The sequence below is a fragment of the Haliotis rubra genome, unplaced genomic scaffold (genome assembly GCF_003918875.1).
Source record: "Haliotis rubra isolate DU_JTF1 unplaced genomic scaffold, ASM391887v1 Scf113, whole genome shotgun sequence".
NCBI lineage: Eukaryota > Metazoa > Mollusca > Gastropoda > Lepetellida > Haliotidae > Haliotis > Haliotis rubra.
In genome coordinates, this window is record NW_025765037.1 from 2,189,595 (window position 1) to 2,198,510 (window position 8,916).

Here is an 8,916-nt window from a genome sequence, read left to right on the forward strand (position 1 = left end):
AGATACAGATATGTTTATTCCAAAACCGGCCAGTTTCACTGCGCATATTTGGTGGGATGCCCCTCAATTCTAAAGGCAAGCCGCATGTGATTCAAGATTAAAACCTGTTCTCAGCATGACAATAGTAATACTCTATAACTTCGGCTGTAAATACCAAAAATTATCTGCAGAGCCCCATAGCGCTTTGAGCATGCCCAAGGATGTGGAATAGGCGCACTATAAATATGTACCGGCGTTCCATCGTTTATGCCTGATACTCCAGCGTTCACGCACTTGCACCTGAAACTAAGGTGCTCACTACCCTAATATTTTGCCTGTGCTCTTTCTCCACGTTTACGCTTGGTTGGAAAAAATAAATTCATGAAGCCCGGGTTAGAATATTGAACTTCAGTTAACCCAGCGCCCGCCCGAAGAGTCACCGGACGAAAATCGGGTGGTCAGGCTCATTTAATTGGCTACGTCTTCGGTTCCATTTGCGAGACCACGCTCACGCCGTTGATCATTGACTGTCTGGTCCAGACTCGAATTATTTAGCACCTTGGCAGATGCATATGAAGCGAACACTATAAGTGAAATCCATGCATTTATTATGGACTATTATAAATCTAAACCTGCCTGTTACCCAGCGTTCACGCGCATCCCGTTGCACCTGAAACTAAGGTGCTCACTACCTAATATTTTGCTCTAGGTTTTTCTCCACGTTTACACTTGGTTGGAAAAATACCCATGAAGGCCCGGGTTAGAATATTGAACTTCAATAACCCATGCTTGTCGTAGAGGCCACTTTAACGGATCGGGTGGTCAGGCTCGCTGACTTGGTTGACACATGTCATCGGTTCCAAACTGCGCAGATCGATGCTCATGCTGTTGATCACTGGATTGTCTGTTCCAGTCTCGATTATTTACAGGCCGCCGCCATATAGCTGGACCATTGCTGGAGCGCGGCGAAAATCTAAACTCACTCACTCACTCAGTTGGTTCGTAAAAAATACTCCATCATTTGCAAAGGAGATAACTCGTGCCCCGCATTCCTCTATCTCTCGCACGAAGAGTCTCGATCTAAGCTTGATCGGATCGTAAGATCGGGACCGGCTACAATCGGTTAGTGGAACGGGTGTAACTTTTAGCCAAGACGATTGTAAAATTGGCGTAACTTGCTAAGATTGATCTTAAGGTAAGATCGGTTAGTGGAACGGCAACCTGGCACAATCGTACTGGACATCAGTTAAACAAATATAACTGCCAAACGGTTCATTTTAGCAACGTGACCCGTCCAAGCAAAGGTGAGGCATTTTGATTGGTGCATCTGCTCAAGAACTTTGGCACTTATTAGATCTGTAGTTTTGCACATACTTGCTTTTGAAATTTAATTTTAAAATAATTTTGAATTATCTGCCTCTGCTATTGGGCCTAGAGCATTGAGATTTTAATGGGGAATATCTACACCTCGATGGGCATCTAGGTGACCTTTCTCAAGCGATTCTGACCACTGGTGCTCTTTGTAGGGCTGGTACAAAATACGGCGGAATAATAAATAATAATAATAATAAAAACATTAACGATTACAATAGGTCTCCTGCCTAGAGGCAAGGGAGCCCTAAATATCTTAAATAAATCTGGACATGGTATATTTGCAACTTTCTTTTTAATATCTGTACAATGTCATAATAGGCTTTTCAATCTCTACACCAAGAGTAGTTAGTGCTTTAGTCCAAATAAGGATAGGTGTTAACACAATACCCAGATTATCAATAGTGAACTGGCTAACAAATTCAGAGCACTGTCATTCTCCAAAATTCAAAGTAAAATCACTGATTATGTGTTGAAATATGTTTGTATGCACAGCCCTAAAGTATAATAAAGTAACGCAAAAGACTCCATTGTAGCATTTAAAGGTCACATGCAACGTAAAACACAACTTTGCAGATTCTGATACCTTTCGGTATGGACATACCAGAAACAAATCGTCAAAATGCAAATTCAACTTATAAAGTTGAAAAATAACGAGATGAAAATAAACGCGCGAAATCGGAGTTCAAACGTCTCACTAATTTTCCCTTCCAGACTTTTCCAGGGAAACGGGTTTCAACAGCTGGGCTGCGCTCATAGCACGTGCGCAAGTAAATAGGTTCGCGCAGCTTGGAAGCGGGCTTGTCGGGTGAATACTCGGTGAAGGCTTTGGGTGTGAGCTATTTTTCTAATGTTTTGTTGATATCTCACAGGCGCGAGCTTTTATATGTTATGACAGTAAATAACTGTTTATATAATTTCATTTGTCTATTTCACCACACGTTCTTCTTACCGAGTCACTTTCTCAGTTGGATACTTAAAAGCAATGTCATTATTTAGCGTTGACACAATTTCTAACTGTGATATAGATATGTCGTTGTCACAGACAAAACCCAATGTCTTGTTTTATTGACACCTGTGTGTCTGCCTGCCTGTCTGCTAATGACAATATTCAATACACAACTGCGATCACTGACCACATGCAATTTGAACTTAACACCAATCAGGCTATACACCATAAACAAAACGCATTGATTTATGGCCCGAGTTCGGTCTCTGTCACATTATGTTATTACACAGACAGGCAGGTGTGATACTTGAACACATGACATGTTATGATGTCTGTTGATTGCAAAATGTTATACACAAAAATGAGCATGTATTTACAAAACCCAACATCTCTATGTATACACACACAATGGGCCGTGAAGGCGGCATCTGCTAATGAACCAGCCGTTACACTTGAGTGCACACCCACCCGCTCTGACTGGGTTCTGGTATCCCGGCTGCTTCGTTTCGAGGGAGGTAAAACCCAACTACAAAATATTGCACTTTGATTTGCGATTATACGCTTATAATTTTGTTTATTTGTTTTTCATAATCAGCAAAGCATATTATATGTCATGAAGAAGTGATAATTGTGTTTTAATTATGTTTGATTTTTGGTTGCATGTGACCTTTAATCAAACTTGTTAACTGCTGAATAATTGCTGATATCAAATTATATGATTATTAACATGTATCAGTTCTATTCTAATATCACCAGTGTTATCATGCTCAAAATAATCAAGATATACTCTCCAAAAAAAGAAACGCATCGTGAAAATAGCAATTTCATGTAGCAATGAATGAAAACGTGATTCATTTTACAAAAGGTTTTGCTCTGTTTATGAGTTCTATGGTGTTTATGTTTTGAAACATCACAACAAAACGCACCATCCGTAAAATACCCGTATTTAACAGCATGATTTCGGCGTGTAGTGTCACAAAATACACAATTCACATGTAATGCACGTGAAAGTTGGGGATCAGATAGTCTCAATGATTGGTATAAAGGTTGATCGTTGCCTGTCGATTATTCACTGTATTTGGAATATTATTGACGAACGCAAAATGCCACGTCTAAGTGAAGCCATCCGTCATATCGCCATTGGTTTGCTTGAAGCTGGCGTCTCAACGTGCAGTTGCCCGACGCATCAATGATCACCAAAGCACCATTTCACGGCTCTGGGAGAGATAGCCCGGCAGAATGCGGTAGCAGATGCCCCTCGTAGTGGGCGACCTCGAGCGACCACTGCGGCGCAGGATCGCTACATCCGGGTACATCACCTGCGTCATCAAACAGCTACGGCGACCAGTACCGCTCCACAAATACCCCCGGATTGAGGAGGCTTTCTGCACAGACTGTCAGGAACAGGTTGAGAGAGGCTGGTTTACGTGCCAGAAGACCTAATTTTGGCCCTGTGCTTCGACAACAACATCGTCGACATCGAGTTCAATGGTGCACCAACGTTCAGGCCTGGAACCTACCGAATTGGCGTAGAATCTGGTTCAGTGATGAATCACGATTTCTATTGGAACGACGCGATGGAAGAATGCGGGTGTACAGACGTCGACGTGAACGTTTCGCCCACGCTTGCGTTCCCCAGGTGGACAGATTCGGCCGACAAGATCAGCGGACTTAAACCCGATTGAACATCTGTGGGATGCCCAGGAGAGACGGTCGCGACGCCCCACCCTCAGCCCCAGACACTTCAGCAACTCGCACAGGCACTACAGGCAGAGTGGGCTGCGATTGGGCAACACGAGATACTGAGACTTATTCGTTCGATGCCGAGCCGATGCCGTGCAGTTCTGGATGCCCACGGTGGTCACACGAGGTATTGACTTCAGCGCCACCACACGCCTCCATGTGACTCTCAAACTGACTTTCCTCGAGTTGGTGCCAAAGACGGATAAGTGTGCATTCCCAATTTCGCTATATTTCATTGACTCATAAAGCCTACAAGATGTTTCAAAATAAACATAAAATACAGTTTAAATTCATATATGCGTTTCTTTTGGGGCGAGTATACATGTACACCAAATGCATACACTGATACTGGCTTCAAGTCATAAAAACTACAGTGCTCAGGACAAGTTTCAGTGGTAAAAGCTCAAATAGCGGAATGTACATCTGTATTAAATGTTAATCTTCAAATATATGTACTTTTAAGGCAATGTATGTATTTTTATGGTAGTGTATAAGCATACTGATCATACTGTGTATTATTATATATTCAATTTAGTAAAATAGTGGGTTAAATTCATTGTATTCAGCAGTATAATTGTGTGTGTTTCTGTACAGATCATTTTGATTCCCCATGTTTATTTTAATCATAAACATTTCTGAATAATATTGGTAAAACCTTTTCATGTTGTCTTACAAAACCGATTCAGACAACATTCTTCGAAAAAGTGTGTGTACATGGATGGATCTGTTTAATTTTATTACAAATTATATGTACCAAAGTAACTCAAGATAAGGAATATATTTTTCTGTATTATGTGTTACTGGGAACCGATAATTTTACAAAGCACACCCCAGTTAAAAACAATGGTTTTGAACTTTATCAATTATTTCCTCATAATACATAAGAAAAAGAATTAGATAATAAATGGCTTTTTTCAGTGTGGAAGCGTTAGGGCAGCAGACCCTGGGAACCAGGCTGAGCCGTTTGCTGTTTCCGAGTCATTAAAATATCCACAGAAACTGTCGATGTTTATCGAGAAGAGAGGCCAAACAGTGATTCGAACCCAGAAGTGGTTATAATACATACATAGTCAATACCTTTAACAAAGCGCGACACGCGACAATGCGACAACGCGACATTTCATCAAAATGTCGCGTTGTTGCATTATCGCGTATCCGAACACAATCAAATACGTTATAATACATACTATAATTCAATATTTTAACAAAGGTGCGACAACGCGACATTTCATCAAAATGTCGCGTTGTCTTGTCTATTTTAGTAAATACGTTATAATACATACTATACTCAATATATTAACAAAGCGCGACACGCGACAATGTGACAACGCGACATTTCAAGTAAGAGTAATGTCGCGTTGTCTGATTGTCGCGTAATCGTTTAATCAAATACGTTATAATACATACTATACTTAATATTTTTAACTAAACGCGACACGCGACAATGCGACAACGCGACATTTCCATCAAAATGTCGCTTTGTCGCTACGTGTCACGTATGATATTTATTGTATACGGCGGATTTTACATGAACTATCACAAGCATGATTACTTTTCGATGTTTGGATTGGTTGGAGTGGATTGGATTGGAGTGGGCGGAGTGGAGTGGAGTGGAATGAGTGCGTGAAATGGACGCGGGAGTGGAATGAGTGAGCCGGGTGGAAGCGGAGTGAGTGAATGGGTGGAGTGAGTGGGCAGGGTGTGGAGAGTGAGTAGGTGGAGCGGAATGGTGAGTGAGAGAAGTGAGGTCAGTGAGCGGGTGGAGGGAGTGGGTGGTAGGTAGGAGGGATGGGTGGGAGTGAGAGTGAGCGAGTGAGTCAGTGAGCGGAGTTGAGTGGAGGCGGGTGGGTGGGGTGGAGCGGAAATGAGTGCGTGGAGTGGGCGGGGAGGTGGAGTGGGTGGAGGGGGTGGGAAATCGAGTGAGTGAGAGAAGTGAGTCAGTGAGCCGGAGTTGAGTGAGAGCCTTGGAGAGGAGAGGGATGGAGGCCGAGAATGAGTGCGTGGAAGTGGGCGCGGGGAGTGGAATGAGTGAGCCGAGAGTGGAGCAGAGTGAGAGAATAGAGAGAGTGAGGGTGGGGCCCGGGGAGTGGAGTGAGTAGGTGGAGCCGGAGCGGAGCAGGAATGAGTGAGAGTGAGAGAAGTGAGTCAGTGAGTGGAGTGGGTGGAGCGGGGTGGAGAGGAAGAAGGAGCGCTGGAGCGGAATGGGTGAGTGAGAGAGAAGTGAGTCAGTATTGAGCGGAGTTGAGTGGAGCGAGGTGGAGTCAGGATGGAGCCCGGAATGAGGGGTGAAGTGAGAGTGGAGCGGGGGCAGATGGAGTGGAGAGAGGAGTGGAAGTGGAATGAGTGAGTGAGAGAAGTGAGGTCAATGAAGCGGAGTGTAGTGGAGAGGAGTGGAGTGGAATGAGTGAGTGAGAGAAATTGAGTCCAGTGAAGCCGGTGGAGTGGAGAGGAGCGGGCAGGTGGAGTGGGGTGGAGATGGAATGAGTGCGTGAGTAGAGCGGGGAGTGGAATGAGTGGCCCGGAGAGAGGAGCAGAGTGAGTGAATGAGTGAGTGAGATGGAGCAGGGGAGTGGAAGTGAAGTGGATGGAGTGGGCGGGCGGAGATGAGTGAGTGTGAAGAGGTGAGTCAGTGAGCGAGATTGCAGGTGGAGCGGGTAAGGTGCATGTGAGCGGAAGCTTGAGGGGAGCAGGAATGGGTAAGTGAGAGTGAATGGAGCCCGGCAGGGAAGTGGTGTTGATAGAGATGAGTGGAGTGGAGGGCGAGCGAGCGAGGGGATTGATTTCTGGTACTCCAAGGGGTACACCAACTCTGCCAAACGATTTGACCGCTTTTAAAATCATAATCATAACATTCCATTTGTATATGGCGTTTTTCCCAAAAAGAAGAATATCACGTTCAAAGTCGACCAAAACCATATTTGAGGTGCTGGATGGTTAAGTGATATTACCATCTCATCTACAGGTATCCATCCACTGCTGGCTGAACAAATTCATCAGCGTCGGACAGGACTGTACCAAGAACTCTGAGGAGCCACACTGTGGAACGCAACAAAGTAACCCATTCGTGGACATCACTGGATGTTTCTGCCGATGTGGCCTGAATTTTGAACAATATTTGAGTTTTCACAGCCTGTGAGCTCTTGACATAGGTGAAATGTCCAAAGTAATGAGTGGACATGGTACTGGGATTAGAACCTATGATCATAGTTATCTGGTGTGACTAGAGACACAACTCTGCACAGCAAATTGCCCCGCCTTGAATGCGACAGACCCACCGTGTGCCGTGATTACAATGAATAGTAAGCGCGCTAATAACTTGTCTTGCTGCTAAAACACCACACTTGATTGGCCAAACACATTTACAATATATACAATAATTTTCCAAAGCAACAATGAAAGATTTCCATTAAGTTCAAGAAAAGCAGCCCCCATTATCATGCAGCGTACCACTTCATTTGCAAAACCATTTGGAGGTAACAAAGACCACTGAAGTGGCGAAATAGAGTATAACATTTCCTGCGCATGCGTAAGACTTCATTGACTTTCTACGCATGCGCACCGATAATCGAATGGGGAAAAGCTGCGACGCACTGACAATGCGACATATAATATGTCGCATTGTCGCGTGTCTGTTATAATTTTAGAGCTTCTTTTTACACATCTTAGATAGGGCGACGCGCGACAACGCCACATATTTTGACCTTAAAGAAAATGGGCTAAATGGGCGAAATGTCGCGTTATTGTCGCGATATCTCGCGTGTCGCGTTTTGGTTTATTTTGGCTTCACTTTACTTGTTTTGACAACGCGACAATAATGCGACATAGCGACAATGTCCCTTCTAAGGATTCCATAATTAACCATCCTAAAACACACGAGTGTGATAACCTATTTATCAAACAATGTCATTTTTGCTTTATAATTTTAAAAAAAATGCGATTTCAAATGCCACAAATCATGAAACTAAACTTCGTGGAATGTCTATGACGTCACAAATATGTGCGGAGTAATACGTTACGTCACGAGCCCGGTGACATAGCTCTCCTGATCACTCAGCCCGGTCATCTAGTTCCCAGTAAGCTTTTATGCTAAAGCACGTATTGTTGTCAACAAATCTTAGCTTACGTTTCAAAAATAACAACAAACTCACGTGGAACTTCAGAACCTTCAATTAACCCTTTGAACAACCAAATACGCTTTTAATGTTAGCGTGATACCCCTCAGTATTGCGTTCTCTCGCTAGCACTGACGGTCGGTCGGGGAACTGATGTTGGTATCTTCGTAAGCCTACGAATTTCTATCTTCCTTTGTAATCTACTCCATCTATCAAAACCAGGCATGAATTTTCTGGGATCAAAGCACTCACAGTCCCAGTGAACCACGGCCGTCAATCCGGACAGGACCGCCGACCCTTGACGCCATGTTTGTTTACACTGTGAAAGTAGTCCCACAGAAATATGCATATGACCTCTCTAATGCATCGATATCCGTATATATGACCCCAACGGATGCAAAAAATATCCGTTGGCTTTTATCCAGCCGAAGAACACTATCCATTGTATGATAGAATTATGTTTATATTTAAAACTTTGATGACAATGTTCACAAATATGAACACTAAACAAATGCTGGTATGACTAGACATTATGAATAATAGGGTTATTCACTCAACTAAACAGAACACCCGTGTTGACTAACGACCTGGAAAAAAAAGAAATGGTGCCACCTCTCCTATTCTTACAGTATGTCACACCTTACAGATATACTGAAAAAGGTAAAGGAAAATGTCGTTTTGAACTGTAATGATAGTAACTGATGTAAATGGAAAATAGTAACTTGTCAATCAGTGTAATTACTTACCTTTAAGTTGATTGGT